Here is a 21,771-nt window from a genome sequence, read left to right on the forward strand (position 1 = left end):
AATTGCTTTACACAACTATAGTTTTGATAACTTGAAGAAACATGGATCTTCGACATTTCAGGTAAAGCACATCATGCCTCTCAGGTGTTTGTGCCACCAGCACAAATGGCGATGTGTTTATATCAAATGTAGTGTCTATCGAGTGCTGCGATCTAAACCGTTGGTGCCAGAGTGTTGGCTTTTCAATAAATAACCATTTCCGATATCCCTCCCTCCCACCACTACAAACACTCAGTTTTGCCTTTGTTCTTTCTTGCACTTCGATTGATGCATATTTCATGGAGAACTTTTGTATGTTTCCTTTGAGTTGTCTGCCTTTTACCAGACATTACAATCTCCACTGTCCTCATTGCTTAGAACATTGCTCTGTTCCAGATCCCCGCACATTATCTTGTTTTTGTTAAGGTAATGAAATAACTTTGTGCAACAAATGAGACACTAGCTTTTTACATTATATCGACCTAAACAGTATGTCTACTGATCTAGCTTATTAGCACACTGACAATCTGAGGAGTTTTACTGAGAAAGCAAGGGCCATCTTGGGCATATGTTGTCTCTAATGCTGACTATTACCTAAAAGCACACATGTCAGAATCTAGGAGGGTTTGAAAAGAGAGAGCTCTTTTGAGCATGCTCCCCATATAGTGCCAATACCCAAATGCCCTAAAGGCTGTCAAGTGTGATGCATGGAATTAATGTGTTCTGTATTGGGCTACCTTTTGTAGTCTGAATTCATATTTAGTGTTCTTGTAAACAAAAGCCTCTAACATGAAGTGTGTTGCATTGAAAACATTATCATCCTGAAGCTGGAATTACATAAACATACATAAACATGCAATAAGTAATGGGATTGTTAAGAAACATTATTCATTAAGTAATACATTTATTTTTGCAATTCATTTTGGTGATGCTAGTGCTGTTAAAATTACACACTTTAGCTATAAGAAAAACATTTAAATGTTAAGGCCCCTGCACCCTTCCTATGAAATCGAAGAACGAATGTTTGTGACGTAATTCAGAAGAAAATCTGTCTGAAAATCTGTCTGAAGGTGTTTTTGCATTTGTTTTGGTGGTTTGTAACAGCTTTCCAGGGCGAACTACCAGAAAAACATCTTACTAGCTGCTAAAACATCTTATTACTGCAATTTTATTCATGTCATCGGTAGGTGTGACATGGAGTTCCACCTACTTTGAGGCCGACAACTAATTTCCGTTCAGTCAGTTAAGTCAACATGAATACGCCAGTGTAGAGAGTTATTAGCGAGCTGTTGCAAACTTACCTACATCTGTATGATCATTTACATAGAGATAATTTCCAACACCATTTCATGCTAATTTTTTTGTCATGAAAATTCAATTCTACTCAAATACTCTTAAGTACCCATTCACTCTTCTGTTCTATATACTGCTTAACTCATGTACCATCCTCAGCAAAAGCCATTCATACTTCTGTCCAAAGATATGCCTATTGTCATTCTTTTGTCTGTATTCTGCCCATTAACAGTTTCTGCCAATCTTTGCAGTTGTATCAGTGTCATCATAAATTACAATAACAGAGTGTAAGCCTGCATTAGCACCATGAATTCAGAACGTAAACTAGACAATTTATGGATTGTCTTATCAAATACATATATATTACTTTAAATCATCATCAAGTAGTTAAAAACAGCTTCTTTTACTGATCTTGTTTGAGTTCGACTCATAGAATGAGGCGTGAAGTCATTGATAACACATTTTAATCTCACATTAGTTGATTATTTGCATGTGGTCTTGAGCGCCCTCATATTTAAGAGGGTATTTACACTTGGTTATTTCATGCGTTTTTTACTGATTGTATTGCTATCCTATTGAATGAGCACATTTAATTTACACTTTGAAAAATCAATGTCTCTGCCAAACGTATATAAATCCTATCTTAAATTCCCCACTATACGAAAAGTTCACTTCTGTTCTTATGCTAATTCCGGGCAGTGAATTTAAAAGATTTGATTTATGATAAGATTTCAAGAGATTTTGCCCAGTGCGTATGTGTATCTGTGTGTGTGCGCACACAATGTATTTTTCCCCTCTGGACTTGTTGTAGGTAAGATGCATCATGCAAGTGAGCTGCATTCATTTTCAGTTTTTCGTTACAGTTTCTTCAGTGATCTGCATCAAATAAATTAATGTAAAAAATGTCTGTCTCACCTACAATGTAGCACAGATGTACTGTTCCTTAATTTGTTATTTTTGTACAACACAAGACCTATACATACTATAAATATACTCAGCTGTTATATTTCATGTTTTCCCTATGCTGACATAGCACTGTTCGAATGGAGTAAAGTTTACATATGTGGCATGAACAGCCAGATGCAGTTACACTTTAGTCTGGAATGCATCTTAAACTACCTCTGAAAGTGGTTTGAGTGATCGAATTTATATCCATCTCAGATCAGTCTTGGAGAGTGTTTACACTTGGTCTTTTCATGATTGGAAAGAAATCCAATCAGCAAACAAGCATTATATGATCAAGTGTAAATACCCCCTAAAAGTTCCACTAACCGCCTCCCAGAGTGGTGTGGCTGGTGTCTGAATTTTTCGTAAACAGTACCTTGTCAGAAGATTCAAACTTCTTTTTGGCTCTGAGTGAAGAACAAAGAAGTTTTTTTTTTTCCGTGAATGTGCTGTGGCCTTTAGTCTTACTTTCTTGTGAAATGGCATTTATTTTTTCTGTTCATAGTCAATTTATGTGTTTTACAACTTTTGTCATTATATTAAAAACTGGGTTTGCTGCAAGGATTTGGGTTGATTTCAAGATTCAGGAAATTAGCATAAAGATATCTTTAATATATGTTCATAGAACAAAATAAAGTAGAAAACATTGTCACAGTTGTCAAATCAACTCCACCATCATCATTAGATGATTCATCATTAGATGATGACGTAACTGTAGAAACTAAAATAAACATAAACAAAACTAAAATATTCTTGTTACTCCGTTACATGTCTCTGATCACTACTTGGTTCAATTCAACATGACTCTCCATTCTACATTCAAACAGACTCCCTCTTTGGTTTCCTTTCACCGTATCCTCCGTTCTCTTTCACCCTCTCATCTTTCCACTGCTGTCTCAACCTCTCTTCCTACACAAAATGTATTTTCCATGCTTGATGTAAACACTGCCACAGACACACTAAACTCTACTTTAACAACCTGTCTAGACATCTGTCCTCTCTCCTCTAGGCCACTACGTACCACACCATTGGCTGGCTGACATCCTTCAGGAACATCGGACTGATCTCAGGGCAGCTGAAAGCAGATGGCAGAAATCTAGAGATCCAGCCAGTCTCTGCCTTCAACTTACAGGCATTTTTCCCATTACATTTAAGCAAGCTCGAGTAACCCTGCTGCTGAAGAAACTTGCACTTGACCCCACACAATTAGAACACTACAGACCAGTCTCTCTCATCCCATTCATGGCAAAAACACTTGAAAGGGCAGTTTCACAGAATGGACTTATCTTACCTATTTTGCCCCAAGGGGAAAAATACACAGAGCACGCACACCGAACAAACTGCTGGATGAGAATCAGTCAGGCTTCACAAGTTGACACTGCACTGAGACTTTAGTCATATTTAGGTCATATATAACAGACCGCTACCACTTTGTTTATGTAAATTAGGAATTGTCAAACCAAACAAAAGTAAAATATGGAGTGCCACAGGGATCAGTTTTAGGGCCTCTACTTTTCTCCTTGTATATGCTTCCCCTGGGAGATATTATCAGGAATCATGGAATAAGTTTCCACTGTTATACTGACGATACACAACTTTATATTTCTTCAAAACCTGATGAGATTTCACAATTCTCTAAATTAGCAGTGTATCAATGAAATAAAAGATTGGATGGCCAGAAATTTCCTTCTATTCAATTCTGACAAAGAGAGGTACTAATTATTGGACCAAAAAACTCTAAAAATAATCCACTAAAATTTAATTTGACACTAGATGGATGTACTGTTACATCATCTTCAACAGCGAAGAACTTAGGTGTTATATTTGATACCAATCTGTCCTTTGAAAATCTAATTATGTTAGGAACAGCATTCTTCCACCTAAGAAATATTGCTAAATTAAGGCATATGCTCTCTTTTGTTGATGCCGAAAAACTAATTCATGCATTCATGACCTCAAGACTAGATTGTTGTAATGCATTACTGGGAGGATGTCCAGCAAGATCAATAAATAAACTTCAATTGGTTCAAAATGCAGCAACCAGAGTGCTGACGAGAACCAAGAAATATGATCATATTAGCCCCCTTTTATTGTCGTTACATTGGCTACCTGTTAAATTCTGTATTAATTTTAAAATTCTGTTAACTACGTACAAAGGGGTCTAGCTCTGCAGTACTTAAGTGACCTTCTACCACGCTATATTCCAACACGTTCATTAAGATCGCAAAATTCTGGCACGTTAATAGTTCCTAGAATAACAAAATCCACAAAAGGAGGTAGATCCTCTTCATATTTGGCTCCTAAACTATGGAATAGTCTCCCTAACACTGTTCGAGATGCAGACACACTCTCTCAGTTTAAGTCTAGCCTAAAGACTCATCTATTCAGCCAGGCATACACCTAATTTATACTCCAACCCACAATTAGGCTGCTTTAGTTGGGTCTGCCGGAACCAGAAACCAGAAACATTGAGCATGATCTCTAACTCTGCAATAAATGTAATGGCATCTATGCTAATATTATTTTATTTGTTTCCATGTCTCAACCCCAGGACTCCTATCCTGAGGTCACCAGAACTGGCTGATCCAGCTCTTGGGCTCCACTGCTACATGTCGCTGAATGATGATGACTAAATGCAGCCGGTGCCAGCCAAACATCACTTCAGTCTATTATGATGGACTTCAGAGGATGAACTGATGCCAACTCCAACCTGCATCACCTCGGTCTATTGATGGACTACGATCCTGAAATGGAATGCATAGACTAACTATTGCCAACAAAAGCCTTCAACAGCCAATTAACAAGGACAATTGCATCTATGTGAAATTCTGCAATTAATCAAGGATGGACTTCAAATACATTGGTCATTAATCTTACAGTTCAAACACAATCAATGTTTAAACACTAACCCTTAACACTTACTTAGTTTAATAATTTTAAACCATGATTTTAACTATACATAAGTAATATTTACATTAAATTCATGATGTTAGCCAGAGGGGAACTGGCCCCCACAGTGAGTCTGGTTTCTCCCAAGGTTATTTTTCTTCATTAATCTACATCTTATGGAGTTTTGTGTTCCTTGCCACAGTCGCCTACAGCTTGCTCAATGGGGTTATTAATACAATTATTATTTAATTATTTTTAAACACGATTAAGAATTGTATTTTATCTAATTACACAATGATGATTCATCAATTTTATAGACATTACAATTGTATCGTCTGTTAATGCTGATCTTCTGTAAAGCTGCTTTGAAACGATGTGTGTTGTGAAAGGCACTATACAAATAAAATTGACTTGACTTAACTTGAGACTGCCCTGCTGTGTGTCACTGAGTCTCTGAGATGCGCGAAAGCTGAATCCAGATCATCCGTACTGATTCTGCTGGACCTTTCTGCCGCCTTTGACACAGTCAGCCATCAGATTCTGCTCTCCAACCTCTCCTCGCTGGATATTACAGGAACTGTGCTTGACTGGTTTAACTCCTATCTCTCAGGTAGGTCCTTCAAGGTAGCCTGGAGAGGTGAGGTATCCAAGCCACATCAACTTCTTACTGGGGTACCTCAGGGATCAGTGCTTGGGCCACTTCTCTTCTCTATATACACAACATCACTGGGACCCATCATTCAGGCACATGGTTTCTCATACTACTGCTACACCGATGACACACAACTCTACTTGTCTTTCCAGCCCAACGACACCACCTTGACTACTCAAATATCTGCCTGTCTGGCAGACATCTCGGCCTGGATGAAGGAACACCACCTGCAACTCAATCCAGCCAAAAACGAACTCCTAGTCTTTCCAGCCAACCCTGCTGTCGAACACAACATCACCTTGCAGCTGGGTTCGACTACAGTAATGCCTTCAAAAACTATCAGAAATCTAGGGCTAACCATTGATAACAAACTAAATTTCACGGACCACATCTCAAAGACCACAAGATCATGTAGATTTACACTCTACAACATCAGGAAGATAAGACCCTTCCTATCTGAACATGCCACACAACTGCTTGTTCAGTCACTTGTCATAACTAGACTGGACTACTGTAATGCTCTCATTGCAGGCCTCCCTGCATGTGCAATTAGACCTCTGTAAATGATCCAGAATGCAGCAGCACTTCTGGTCTTTAATGAACCAAAGAGAACACATGTTACACCACTCCTTGTCTCTCTTCACTGGCTGCCAGTTGATGCACATATCAAATTCAAGGCTCTGATACTGGCATAAAGAACAGTCACTGGGTCTGCTCCAAAATACCTAAAATTATTTCTGCAGAGCTACACACCCACTAGAAACCTGCAGTTGGCTAAGGAACGTCGCCTTGTTGTACTAACACAAAGAGGCACCAAAACACTTTCTTTGACTTTCAGCTTCATCATACCACATTGGTGGAATGACCTTCTCAACTCCATCCGTGGAGCAGACTCACTCTCTGTCTTCAAAAAACTACTTAAAATGCATATTTTCCAAGAGCACTTAACTAGTCACTAACAAAAAAAAAATAAAATAAAAAATAAATACAAATTTGAACTTGTATATGACTTGAAAACTATTCTGATCCCAGTCTCCCTAAGATGATTTGCTTATGTTTTCCTCTTTTGTAAGTCGATTTGGATAAAAGTGTCTGCCAAATGAATAATAATGTAAATGTAGAGTAATGAAAAATTATGATATTGTTATGAAGCAGATGTATGTGTGTGTGGGTGTGTGTTTTAATGGCTGCATGCAGAGTTTAGGTTCTGTATATAACCAGTCAACTTAGCCAACAGAGTCTTGTTTTGTGATATTGTGCTGCCATTGCAAAACAAGCCAATCACAGAGGGGCGTCATATCCTGTCATTCCAATGAGCAGCAGAAAATAAGTCACACTGATGAGTCAGATACAATGAGTCACTTAAAGCAGGACACTACAGTGTTTGACCAAAACAACTGTCAGTCTTTTTCCTCAGCAGCACATTCTACAAATATTTTAAATGAAAAGGCTACTGGAAAAACAAAACAGTGAACATTTCTACAGTATTATAAATAAAACACATCTAGCCAAATTTGAATCATTAAAGAGATGGTTTACCCAAAAATGGAATTCTGTCATGGTCTACTCACCCTCATGTTGTTTCAATCACGTATGACTTTCTTTCTTTCAAAGAACTTAAAATATGTTAGACAGAATGCTGCCTCAGTCACCCTTTACTTTCATTGTTTGAGAGAAAAATTCAATAAAAGTTAACAGTGACTAAGTTTAACATTCTGTCTAACATCTCTCTTAGTGTTCAACAGAAAAAAGAAGGCCATATGGGTTTGGAAAAACATGAGTGTGAATGAATAATAACAAAATAAAAAAGAGGGTACATTTTCCCTTAAAGCCTTACTTAATGCTATTAGAATTGATTACCTTTGTCATTGGACATGGCCTCTCAGCAACCAGGTACATTTTCAACTGCCCACCTAAATTCTAGTTTTTAGGCAAGTGAGAGAATGCATGGCTTCTAATCAAACTCAAGAGCCCTTAATGTGCAAAGCAATTAATTTCCTCACGCTAATAAAATACACATTATCATTACTTAATTATTACCCCTCATGTTGGCATTCAGCTCTGAAAACAAGATAAACAAAATAATGATGGCCTTAATTATTATTATCCGTGCTCATGAAGCTAGAACAATGTGTAACATCACAATGAACAGCATTTTCAGATCAGCACAATAAGCTTAAGAGCTGCACTGGTGTAGATAATACAACTACTACTGTATTGCTTTAGTTCAAATCAAGCATAAATAATCTCACAGAGAAAGCAAATTACTTGGATCAAATATTAACTTTATCTTGAAGCTAAAAAGTGTAATTTCTCAGCCACTTGCATCACCAAACAAAAGTGGGAAAATTATTTTCAAACAGGCTTCCCGCCAGTCCACCCATCTGCCATTGGTCATCAAAAACAGACTGTCCTGCCTTAAATTCACGTGCACATGTGTGTCTGTGTGTGCGTGCTCTGTGTATTTTTCCCCTTGGGGCTTTTCATAGGTAAGATAAGTCCATTCTCGTTAGCTCTGCTAATTGACAATGTCTAGTTTCAGTTTCATTTAAATGAAGAAAAACATTCTCTCTCTCTTTTACATCATGCATCCAATTCTTAAAGTGTTATTATTTATTGCACAACACGAGCCCTATGTAAATACTTGGTAGCAGCTGTTTTGTTTCACATTTTCCCTTTGCTGATGTAGCACTGTTTGGGTGGAGTAAAGTTTACATATGGTTTGAGTGACTGGATTTATATCTGTCTTGAAGGGTATTTACACTTGCTCTTTTCATGATTGGATAGCTATCCGATCAGTAAAAACACATGTAACCAAGAGTAAATACCCCCTAAGTGTCTAAAAGGCACTATTTCAGTCATAACTCAATTTGTCTTTGCATGGCAGTATACTGTATTAGTTACTGTATATAGGAGAAATTATTTTAATATAATTATTTTAGTATTAATATACTTCAGCTATAAATCTGAAGCAGAGACAGATTGTGAAACATAGTAGGGAAGCCAAAACACTTTCCTGACACTATCAAATCCGGATTTGGCTTCAACTTTAACAACAAAGCATGTTTGTGCCATTGAACGACGTCATTGTTGCCCACAAAATATTGCTTGCTAACTCGAAAGATGGCCCAGCTTCACCCACCTTCACCTCATGTGATTCAGCCTCTTCCTTGCCCTGTTTCAAGACTGCATTCATCAAAACCAGTGAGCCAAATCCCTGATTTCTCCCTATGCAAAGAAATTTTTAGTTACCTATACAAAGGGTACCGGTAATTTCATCTTTCACTGGGTGGACAGACACAATTAGTGTCTGCTAAGGATGGTTAGATGAATCGATTTTAAAAAAGTGTGCATCGGATACAAATTGTCATTTGTATCACAATACATTGTTTCTAACATATTTGCATCGGGGTAAAAAATTATTTATATATAATTATTAGTAGATGCGCTATACTTTTATTATTTGGAAAGTGACCAATATTTTATATGTAGATTGATTTCTCCTCTCTAAACTGTTTCTCGATCTCTCATCACCAATGCTGCTACGTGAACATGACGTATCACAACACTACGGAGACCGAGGCGTGTCCTGAGTCTCACATAGAACAGGGGTGCCCAATACGTCAAACGCGATCTACCAGTCAATCACAATGGCAATGCTGGTAGATCGCACAATATTTAAATGTGCTTTCGTTAAATTTTAATAAAAATAAATATAATGTCTTTCCTTCTTTTTGTTTCTGTCTGACTTGCACTTGACAAGTACATTTTGCAAATCCATTGTTTGGAAATACTTTGGGTTTTATAAGAGAGATGGAGATTTTGATAAGACCATGTAGTTTGTAAAATATGGCATGCAGCTATAAAATATTCAGGCAGTATGACAAATTTAACAACACACTTGAAGTGCCGATACGAAAGCATATTCGTCTGCTGGCAAGTTACGGAACATTTCTTCATTTTTTTTTTTTTTATCCCTGAGCATCCTTAAATTATTTCACTGTTAAATGTGTGAACTGTTAAAAGTGTAACTGGAGACAGAACAGGAAAAAAACATCTGGCTTTATTTAATTTTGTTGTTTTTTGTTTGTTTTTTGCACTACATAGGACTTTTTGTGAAAGGTCCATGCGTTAGAAGTCAGAAGGCACTTAAGTTAATTTATGATTTGCTGTCTGTCTGAACCAAAGAAATAAAAGCAAACTATCTGTAGCCTACCACATTGAATTGCATAGCATCATATTTTTTCCCATTGCATTGTATTGCACTGAATCGCATTGTGTTGAATCGAAATCAGATCACACTGCATTGTAATAGGGGTGAATCGTATCGCATCGGTAGCTGCTTCATATGTATATTTAATGTATGATATCATTGGCAATGCATCGAGATGCGTATCGCATCGGCCACAGTTATGGAGATGTACATCCCTAGTGTCTGCACATGCATCACATCAGTATAGTTACATCTGAACATGTGCAGCCACCCTGGCAACACCATAACCTTGCTAAATGAAACCCTTAAACAGTAAACAGGAAAACCCAGTTTAGCATCACTACGAAATAACCAGCATTTGTGATCTGTATATGTTACATGGCCATGCACATTAGACTTTGTTCTCCATTCACTTTCCTTCTATACACACAAATGCAGAAAAGTTGAAAAGCAAGCACATCTAAAGGAAATCAGGGCTGGATTTTGATACAGATTTCCCAATATGATTCCAATTCACAAGCACTCGATTCGATTTGATTCCAATTATAATTCGATTTCGATTCAATATGTTATACTTCAATTATAATGTCTATTTTGCTTCCATATGAAAGAAACTCTCTCAGCAAACTCTGTTAATAATACAGGGGGCTTTCATACTTGTAACATTAGGAAGATTTTAATTTAAAAATATTTATTTGTTTTTCATCATTTAGTTCAGCTTTTTAAAAATATACAAATTCCATGTATTTCATCAATAAATATGATGTCTTGAAATTGCTGTTAATTGCTGTTAAAAATGTTAATTGTTTGTATGCATAATTTGTACAATTTATAAGTATTTACATTGATATGTAAAACAAGCGCTATAATAGTGTTCAGCAAGCATCGCACACAGATATAAGCATAAGATCTCTGGATTCATTCTGTCAGGCATTTCATCCAATCACTATTCAGCCTTAGCTTTATAAGCATGCCAGCTGCCTCTAATTGTTCGCATACTTCCGTGATTTCACCCCCATCCTACCCCATCTCCACCAGTTTAGGTCACATCCTGAGGGGGTGCAAGCTCCGCTCCCCTGCCGTCATCGCCTCCAGCAGGATCTGACGGTTCCAGCAGCATTAGAGCACTAAACCATAGGATAAGTATTATTTTGTATTAATTCCAATACTCTTAAATCTTCGCGACCCTGTACACAGGATAAGCGGTTGACGATGGATGGATGGACTCTTAAATCTTTCTGATATAATTTATTTATTTATTTTTTTTTAAGCATGAGGAGTCAAACTGATTCTTTACCACACCCATGCTATGTGTGATTACAATTAAACGTTTATTTCTTGTTGTTGTTTTTTTTAGCAACAACTGACTGAATGGATCTAGTTTTTGGACACACATTACATGGAATGGGTCAAGCCAAAATTTTCTCTCAAAACACAGTGAAAGGATCTCAGTGCTGAACCTCTTCACCAATATACTACTCTAAAACTTGTGAAAGAAATACAAACATTTACCAGCCAGTGTTAAAACACAAACAATTTAAAATCGCATATTGCAAAATGTTGTCCTATATGCGAGTGATTTACACGCATTGTATAGGGTTGCGCATAGGGTACAAGATAAATCATAGGATTTTAAGTATTGATATCAGGATCGTTCATAAATGAAGATTAATTGGGAAATGTATGTTTTTACCCAGCCCTAATTTCTTCTGCTGCTAACTCTAACCTGTGAATTTGTATAGGACTAACGAATACAGAAACTAAACGTCATAGATTGACCTCTTGGCTCAATACAGAAAAATACGAAAGTTCAAAGTTGCATGATGTCCAGTATTGCAGGAATGTGGAATAGACCTATATTCATTTTTTTTTTCTTTTTTATTATTTATTGAAAACAGAACCTCTTGAGTGTGACATAATATCATGCTTCAGGGTCTGAAGTAATTTTCTATGCTTAAAGCATTGTGTGACCGCACCTTTAGTCGCAGAATAACAGCAGCTCAGGGTGAGTGTTCTTAGCACTCAAATGGCCAAACAGAGGTCAGCACTAGAACAGTGGTGAAAACTGTGTGGCTACACGCAAGAGTGGGGTGAGCTAATGTTGACACACCTTCTCCACCTGCTACACTTATTCACTGGCACCTTAATCCTCTGCTGCAGTCAGCGCCTGACATTCTCATGTCAGAGCACATCTATAGTGGATTAAAATAAGACAGCTAATTACCATTTACCTCAGCAGGAATGTGGCTGGATGTTGGGATTCTAGCTTTCGTAATGCATGTAATTGTCTGGTGAATAATGCCAACCCAAGCTTCTTATATCAGACTCAGCTCACTCACTCATGAAAAGACACTCATGAGTTGATAAGCGGGACAGTGCCGGTTAAGCCTTTCAAGAAACACTAATGCTAAGTGCAGGTGCTGGTTCCCCTTATTGTGTGAAAAGCGGATAATTAAAACTACCACAAGAGTCCTACCAGTAAAATTAAATTGGAAAATATATGGTAAACAATTTTTTAAAAGTGAACTGTGTATTTCTTTAATACTGTGTATTGCGCCACTAGAGGTACTAAACAGAATTGTAAAAATAATGCTTTCAAACAGTTTTCCCTTATACTCCCCCATCTTCCATTGGCTGGACAGTTAGCCCCACCAGTCAATGGCTGAGCCAATGTGGTTATGTCAGGCAGGGTCATAAAGACTGGCCATTCACAGGTGAGAATCAACCTGTGAATGGCTAACAAATAATCATCTACTGTATATCCACATTAAGATGAGATAAGAAAAGGTATTTTAATATTGAAAGAAAATGACATACATCACCAATAGGGTAAATTATGTGTTCCCTATCTGTCACTCACTCGACGTTCTACAGATGAGTTGAAACTAGGGGTCGCTCCTACGGAGCCCAGACATCTCTGATCTTGAGAAAAGGCCAATGGAAATTGCCGTGTGGAATTTGCATGCCACTCCCCGGACATACGGGTATAAAAGGAGTGACTCTGCAAACACACATCAGATATCTTCTTCGGAGCCGAGCGAGCAATTCCCAGAGCTGAATTCCTCTGCTAACATCTCTACACGCTGTTGGATCTACGGCGCTTTCCAGCGGTTCACCCCCTCACACATTACGTTGTGCTGAGCACACACCCCTGGGCGTTTCAGCAGCAGAAAAAGTTCATAACGTGAATAACTTTGTTATATATATTTATACACTCACCTAAAGGATTATTAGGAACACCATACTAATACTGTGTTTGACCCCCTTTCGCCTTCAGAACTGCCTTAATTCTACGTGGCATTGATTCAACAAGGTGCTGAAAGCATTCTTTAGAAATGTTGGCCCATATTGATAGGATAGCATCTTGCAGTTGATGGAGATTTGTGGGATGCACATCCAGGGCACGAAGCTCCCGTTCCACCACATCCCAAAGATGCTCTATTGGGTTGAGATCTGGTGACTGTGGGGGCCATTTTAGTACAGTGAACTCATTGTCATGTTCAAGAAACCAATTTGAAATGATTCAAGCTTTGTGACATGGTGCATTATCCTGCTGGAAGTAGCCATCAGAGGATGGGTACATGGTGGCCATAAAGGGATGGACATGGTCAGAAACAATGCTCAGGTAGGCTGTGGCATTTAAACGATGCCCAATTGGCACTAAGGGGCCTAAAGTGTGCCAAGAAAACATACCCCACACCATTACACCACCACCACCAGCCTGCACAGTGGTAACAAGGCATGATGGATCCATGTTCTCATTCTGTTTACGCCAAATTCTGACTCTACCATCTGAATGTCTCAACAGAAATCGAGACTCATCAGACCAGGCAACTTTTTTCCAGTCTTCAACTGTCCAATTTTGGTGAGCTCTTGCAAATTGTAGCCTCTTTTTCCTATTTGTAGTGGAGATGAATGGTACCCGGTGGGGTCTTCTGCTGTTGTAGCCCATCCACCTCAAGTTTGTGCATGTTGTGGCTTCACAAATGCTTTGCTGCATACCTCGGTTGTAACGAGTGGTTATTTCAGGCAAAGTTGCTCTTCTATCAGCTTGAATCAGTCGGCCCATTCTCCTCTGACCTCTAGCATCAACAAGGCATTTTCGCCCACAGGACTGCCGCATACTGGATGTTTTTCCCTTTTCACACCATTCTTTGTACACCCTAGAAATGGTTGTGCGTGAAAATCCCAGTAACTGAGCAGATTGTGAAATACTCAGACCGGCCCGTCTGGCACCAACAACCATGCCACACTCAAAATTGCTTAAATCACCTTTCTTTCCCATTCTGACATTCAGTTTGGAGTTCAGGAGATTGTCTTGACCAGGACCACACCCCTAAATGCATTGAAGCAACTGCCATGTGATTGGTTGATTAGATAATTGCATTAATGAGAAATTGAACAGGTGTTCCTAATAATCCTTTAGGTGAGTGTATACCTACCTATATACACATATATACATATATATATATATATATATATAACACACAAAAAGAGTAATATTTCTCTAAAAGAGTGGCGCAAACGGAAAGCGTCTTTCTCAAGATGTCTTTCCGTTTGTGTTTATTTCCTGGTTGCGGTCGATGTCACTCCCGTCTGATAGCCACGATCGCTGCCTTTCATGTCTGGGTGCCACTCACGCGGAGCCAGCGTTAGTGGATGGTTCATGTCCTCACTGCGAGGACATGACCATGGCTATGTTGCGGTCACGGCTCGCCCTCGTAAGAGCGCAAGCCACCCCAGCGGCTCCCCGACTCAGTCCTTCTACCTACAGGTATGATGCGGGGTCGGTTAGCACTGGGGGCGATATGGGGACCTCAGGGGAAGCCTCTCGCGAGGTTGCCGGTTCGTTTCACGATGAGCTTTCGATCGTGGCACCAGAGAGTGGGTTCGTCATGTCTGACGCCGAGGACTCGGCTGGACTTCCAACCTCGGGTGGGCTGCTCAGTTGCAGGCTGACGCAGAGCTGATGGCCATGCTTGCCAGGGCAGCCGCGAGTGTCGGGCTAGAGTGGAATCCTCTGCCCTCCCTCCCTCCCGAACCCTCGCGGCTCGACGATTGGTTCCTGGGGCCAGAGCACCGCTCATGGCCATGCTCCACCCCTGCTCCTTTCTTTCTGGAGGTGCATGATGAGCTCACACGCTCGTAGCAGGCACCTTTCACTGCCCTCACGCGATCCGTGAGCTCCTCCGCTCTCACTACCCTTGATGGGTAGTACCCTTGATGGGGTGGAAAGGAGCTACTCTGAGATTCCCCAGGTGGATCAAGCAGGCGCGGTGCACTTATGCCCGCAAAGCACCTCCACCTGGCATTACCATCCAAGGCTACCGTCCAGGGCCTGTAGGCTGACGTCGTCCCTGACAACGTTATCACGTCCGCCAGCCACCGGTTCTCTTTGGAACCGGACCTCCTGCTTCCACGCGCCCAGCCGTGGCACAAGCCCGCCCCCTAGTCTCCAAGGGCCACGAGGACAAAAAATGTTCTCCCCCTTTCCAGGCTGTTCCGGGAACGGTCACAAGGAGCCAGGTAAGTGCTTCAATGTCACTAGACTCAGCACCCTGGGCTCCTTCCGATGCTGTTGTCCCCTTGGTCCCTCTCGCTCGGAGCTTGGGGGCATGGCTCGCACTCCCCAACCTGTCACGTTGGTTGATCAGGACCGTCCGACTCGGCTATGCAATTCAGTTCGCCAGGCACCTGCCCAGGTTCAACAGCGTCCGCTCCACCACAGTGAGAGGCGAGAACGCCGCCGCCTTGCATGCGGAGATCGCCTCCCTTCTACGGAAGGGCTCGATGGAGCCTGTCCCTCCAGCCAAGGTGAAGGGGTTTTACAGCCCCTACTTCATTGTACTCAAAAAAGGTGGCGGGTTGCGGCCAATCCTCAACCTGCGAGTTCTGAACTGGGCTCTGCATAGACTCCCGTTCAAGATGCTCATGCAGAAACGCATTCTAGCGAGTGTCCGGCATCTGGATTGGTTCGCGGCGGTAGACCTGAAGGACGCGTACATCCATGTCTGGATCTTTCCTCAACACAGACCCTTTCTCCGGTTTGCCTTCGAGGGTCAGGCATATCAGTACAAAGTCCTCCCCTTCGGCCTGTCCTTGTCCCCTCGTGCCTTCGTGAAAGTCGCAGAGGCAGCCCTTGCCCCACTAAGGGAAGTGGGCATCCGCATCCTCAACTATCTCGACGACTGGCTAATCTTAGCTCAATCGCGGGACATGTTGTGTGCTCACAGGGACCTGGTGCTCTGTCTCAATGACAGCGCGCCTCACCAACGAGCGCACGCAGTCAGCGCTGAGCTGTCTGCATGCGTTCAGACAGAACACGTTGGTCCCACTGAAATCCTTTCAGAGGCTCCTGGGGCATATGGCATCCTCAGCGACGGTCACGCCACTCGGGTTGATGCATATGAGATCACTTCAGCACTGGCTACAGACCCGAATCGAGAGACGAGCATGGCGACACGGCACACACCGCATCCTTGTCACGTAGGCTTGTTGCCGCTTTCTCAGCCCCTGGTCAGTCCTAGCATTCCTATGGGCAGGAGTTCCCCTAGGCCAAGTCCCTAGGCACGTCGTTGTTACGACAGTTGCCTCCCAACGGGGCTGGGGGGCTGTATGCAATGTAAACTCAGTCGTCAGCCCTTGGACCGACCCGCGACTGCGTTGGCACATCAACTGCCTCGAGTTGCTGCCGGTACTACTTGCCCTGAGGAGGCTATTGCCGTTGATCCGGGGCAAGCACGTGTTGCTCCGGATGGACAACACAGCTACGGTAGCATATATCAACCGCCAAGGCGGCCTACGCTCTTGCCGTATGTCACAACACGCCCGACGTCTCCTCATTTGGAGTCAGCACCGGCTCAAATCGCTGCAAGCCACTCATATCCCGGGACACCTCAACAGCACAGCGGACACGCTGCCGCGCCAGGTTACACCCAGGGCAGAGTGGAGGCTACACCCTCAGGCAGTCCAGCTGATCTGGAGTCGATTCGGCCAAGCACAGGTAGACCTGTTCGCTTCCCCAGAATCCTCCCATTGCCCACTATGGTACTCTCTGACAGAGGCTCCCCTCTGATTTGGTTCTCGGATCTCATGCTCCTGACGACAGCCCCCCTGGCGAATTAGTTCCCTCGTGGGACCTCTCCATGGTCCTTTGGGGCCTTCAGGGAGCTCCCTTCGAACCCCTTGAGTCAGCAGAGCTAAAGGTGCTCTCTCTGAAGACCGCCCTCCTGACGGGGCTCACCTCCATCAAGAGGGTAGGGGACCTGCAGGCATTCTCTGTCAGCAAACTGTGCCTAGAGTTCGGTCCGGCTTACTCTCGTACTCTCGGTCCGGTGGTGAACCTGCAAGCGCTGCCTCAGGAGGCGGCAGACCCAGCCTTGGCATTGCTGTGTCCGGTGTGTGCTCTTCGCATTTAATTGGATTGCACGCAGAGCTTTAGAAGCTTCGAGCAGCTCTTTGTCTGCTTCGGTGGACAGTGGAAGGGAAGCGCTGTCTCCAAACAGAGGATCGCCCACTGGGTCGTCGATGCCATCACTATGGCATACTACGACCTGCATGTGCCTCCCCCTGCTGGCCTACGAGCCATTCTACCAGGGGTGTTGTGGCTTCTTGGGCGTTGTCCCACAGCACCTCCCTAGCAGACATATGTAGAGCCGCGGGCTGAGCAACACCTAACAACTTTGCAAGGATCTATAACCTCAGGGTTGAGCCTGTTTTGTCCCATGTGTTATCAGGTGACATAAACAGGTTAGTTTGGGTCAGCTGGCTGGTTGGATCACTTGTGCATAGCGCCTTTCTCCTCCCTTGAGGCGAAGATGTGCGCTCTTTCCCCAGTTGCGTTTGCAAGAAATGTGAACCCTGGACGTTCTTCCTCCCTAGCCTAGTGGCCATCGAGTCTTTGGAGAGGCTCACTGCTGCCCCAGTACGAGCGTCACCCAGGCCCCCGTACTGAGGTAAGTGCTCCACATGCGCTGGTTGTCCCCTAGGCAACCCTGTGTGATGTATATTCCGCAAAATGGTTTCCCTGCCGGTAAACCACGTCTTCCTTGGGCAGAGGGCCCTCTGTCCTTGGTCGTTGTGTTTGTAGTAACTCCTCCCCCCTTGGGTAGGACCTACCATGACGCCACTCTGCACGATGTACTTTCACTCCTAACCTGTTAGACCGTGTGTTGTATTCCACCAAAAATCCCCCCCCCCCCCCAAGGGCTGGGTGTGGTCTCTGCGGTGTCCTCCTCTTTGGAGGGACACCCCCATCTTGGACCATATATTTGGCCCCCAGCCGAACGATTTTTTTCCTTTTTGGGGAGAACAATAGAGAAGGCCACGGCTGGGCCAGCCAATCCTTATAATTCTGAGCAGTTAGCCGTTCCCCTAGGTGCAGGGGACCACTTCGTGCCTGCCAGTGTGTTGGGGGTAGTTATGTGACTGCTTGCTGCGCTGGCTACGAGGCACACAGAGGTCTGCCCGTCTCGCACCGCCAGTCTGCGAAACTCGGTTCAGCTCTTGTGGCGTTTTCCATTGGGACCCCTAGTGTCAACTCATCAACACAACGTCGAGTGAGTGACAGATGACAGACGAGACGTTGTGTCCCTCCTGCCACAACACTGAACAAACGGCTGAAATGGCCGGGTCTTTGGCTCGGCTCCTCAGTGCGATACCTGCTGTGTTTGCAGCGTCACTCCTTTTATATCCATATGTCCGGGGGAGTGGCATGCAAATTCCACAAGTCAATTTTCATTGACCTTTTCTCAAGATCAGAGATATCTGGGCTCTGCAGGAGCGACCCCTAGTGTCAACTCATCGACACAACGTCTCGTTCCTTCCATCAAGGAACGGAGGTTACATCAGTAACCGAGATGTTCCCTATCTGTCACTCACTGTCACTGAAAATCTGTCACTGAAAAAAAGCAGCCTAGTATATAAGAGCATCCTAAAACTAAAATGAAATATACAGTATGTGGTCCATTTTCCCTCAAAAGGCTGTGTATGTTACAGTGCCAAAAATAACAAACAAGTTGCAGCCATACACTTTTAGCAATTCATATTAACTCTAGCAATCATTCCACAATACTGTCATTCTCTGTAAATTGACTTCTAAATTTCACCCATCTTGAGAAATGAAATTCTAAAAGAGTGGGTACAGAGCATCCCTATGCACTACTAATGAAGGCTGAGTAGATTTGATAGTCATCATTGAATTCTTGACAAATGTGAGCTCTATCTCTGTCTAAGTAAAATATAGGGAGGCATTCATTCCCTCTGTATGCCCTGCTTTTATTTAATCTCAGTCTCTTAGAGACTTTTCCTCTAACAAAAGGGCTTTACTGCATCTAAAATACTATTCTGATTTGAAATGTTCACTCAGAGCCATTTCTTCACATTCAACAGTCTAGAGGGGTAGAGATGCATTAAACATGGGAGCTGGTTCCCAATCTAAAGTGCATGGAGCACTGCTTTAAGTCTGAATTGGTAACACTGCCCACAGGTTGAAAGTACTGAGAACAGAATAGGAAGACCTCCACAAGAGGACATGTTTCGCAAGCCATATCTGTTTCATTAATTATATCAATTTATCATAGTGCTGCTGTTCTTAATAAACATTTAATCTTTTTTATGATATGATAAAAAGGTCTAAATATAACCAATGATTTAGCTTCAAAGTGGCTTCAAAGGTTTTTGATTATCCAGCCAAATGTGGATTATCACATTTTTATACTTTGTTTTCTCTGAATCTGAGCAGCATTAAGCCAATCCAGTATGTCACAAGACAGCTCAAAGTGACCCGATTTCACAAAGTTAACTCAATTTTGACCAAATGTGTGGTCACTGTATTTTACTATGCATAGCATGAAAAACAATTTAATATAAAAGTATTGAATATAAATCATTAATATGAGAGCTGGTTAATTGAAAATGAATGGTATAAAAAAAAAAACATCTACAATGGTCTCACTTCTGGTGCTGTATCCTGATATGAGATCTCTTGAATTTAATCAGGATACAGGATTCAATCCTTAATCAGGATTGTAAACTGCTTATACTCTTTCAAGACTGAAATTACAGTTATTTTAACTTGTCCCTTGATGATTTGCTCAAAGAGTTCTTGAACTTTAATTCACATGAAAGTTACAGTAAGCCTTAAGCCACATATTGGACTGCACATCATTACCAACAAGATGCTTGTCTGAAATCCTATAAAATATCCATAATTACAGCAAACAAAAGAACTTGTTCTCTGAATATATCAATGAGAAGAAAAACGAATATTGTTTTAATATAATATATAAAATCTGGAGAGATTATAATGTTCCATAGAGTTCATATTCACAAAATAAGCCATGCCACATATTAAAAGAGCCACACCAAGCTTTCACACACATTCGGCCAATATGACATAATAGGTTATATCTGTCCTTAGTTTAAGGAGTTCTAACTGTAGTTACCTTGTATTGCTCTGTAATTCTGTATTACAAGGTTGTATTTGTTTACATTGTTATTTCATGTTAACTGATTAAGTAACCCAATGAACAATACCTTTACAGCAGTTGTAAATCATGATGCATGTTAATTTCAACATATAGTAAAAAAATAAAATAAATGAAAAGTTGCATAATGAAATTGCATGCATTATGATCTAACAATAAACAATTACATTTTGATAAATTGCCATAAGCCAAGATTAATAAATGCTGTAAAAATATGTTTTCATTGTTAGTTCAAGATCCCTAATCCATTTACTATTATTTCCAAATACAAACTTACAGTAAAGTGTTTCCTATTTCTCTTAAAATACCCAGCCCCAGTCAAAAACATGCACAGCAAACGACATCTGACAACTCTGAGAATTTTCTGCATCAAACATTCCACAGACCCTTGCACAACGATGGTAAATGTGGTGTATTGTTTGCATGCACAGGTACGAGTCCCTCTATGTCCTCCTTTAACAAAGTGTTTAAATTTCCGCTAATATAAATAAACGTTCTTACCGTGATCGGAGCGATTCAGATTGGCATCTTCAACTTCACCGCACGTTCACACAAAGTGTACATGTGTGTGTAAACGGCGACAGTGAATGAATGCTGCCCGGAGCGAACACGAAGACGGTATGATGCCCAAAACAAAGCTGTCTCGGTAGGCAGCTCACCGGGTTTTGAGACACAGCATGTATCACGCCGCGATAGTCTGACGTCTCACTGCCTCCCTTTCCAGCCACGTTGTCTGCCCCGTATTAATTGAAACAAACAACTTGTATCCCTGTGCTTTTTCCTACATCGGTAGAAATATGGGGCGGTTTAAAATGGTCGAGGCGCAGTCGCTTCTCAGCGGCTGTCGTGTCCTCATGCCGACTGTGGATGTGAGTGCAGCTGATGAGATCTGTTCTATCGTGGTACGACCCAAGGTAGCCTAGAGCAGGAGACACCAAATGTGCCAAGCCTACTATTATTAAGGTAATGCAGAACAGCAAAATACTTCTATGTACAACAGCCTTTTATCCTCTCCCTAAATGACATGACATGACAGCATGCTTGCTGTTTATATTACTGGTTAGAATAGTTTACAATGAGAATGACAGGGTTTTTGTCAACCTCAGCTTGTTTAAATATGACATAGTGACAATGCATTTACAATATGGCCAGTGGTGTAGTAGTGACTGATGAGGTGGACATGTGAATTTATCGAGGACCCACCCACCCTCCTAACTTACATTTAAACGGTGGTGATTTCTCAGTGCTACCAAAGCCTTCTCTGCTGGTGTAACATGCCAAATACATATATGTGTTTCATCCTTTCAATCTCA

General features: G+C 41.7%; 1 protein-coding gene across 1 annotated transcript in view; it reads right to left on the minus strand.

The window, feature by feature from the left end:
* The window catches only part of mgat4c (mgat4 family member C), a 146,110-nt gene extending 124,870 nt beyond the window's left edge, over window positions 1-21,240 (minus strand). The window contains exon 1 of the mRNA XM_052097872.1: window positions 20,960-21,240. The gene's annotated coding sequence lies outside the window, so the exon portion shown is untranslated. The remainder of the gene's footprint in view (window positions 1-20,959) is intronic.
* Between the last annotated feature and the right edge of the window lie 531 nt (window positions 21,241-21,771).

This window comes from Xyrauchen texanus, chromosome 29 (assembly GCF_025860055.1).
Source record: "Xyrauchen texanus isolate HMW12.3.18 chromosome 29, RBS_HiC_50CHRs, whole genome shotgun sequence".
Classification (NCBI taxonomy): domain Eukaryota; kingdom Metazoa; phylum Chordata; class Actinopteri; order Cypriniformes; family Catostomidae; genus Xyrauchen; species Xyrauchen texanus.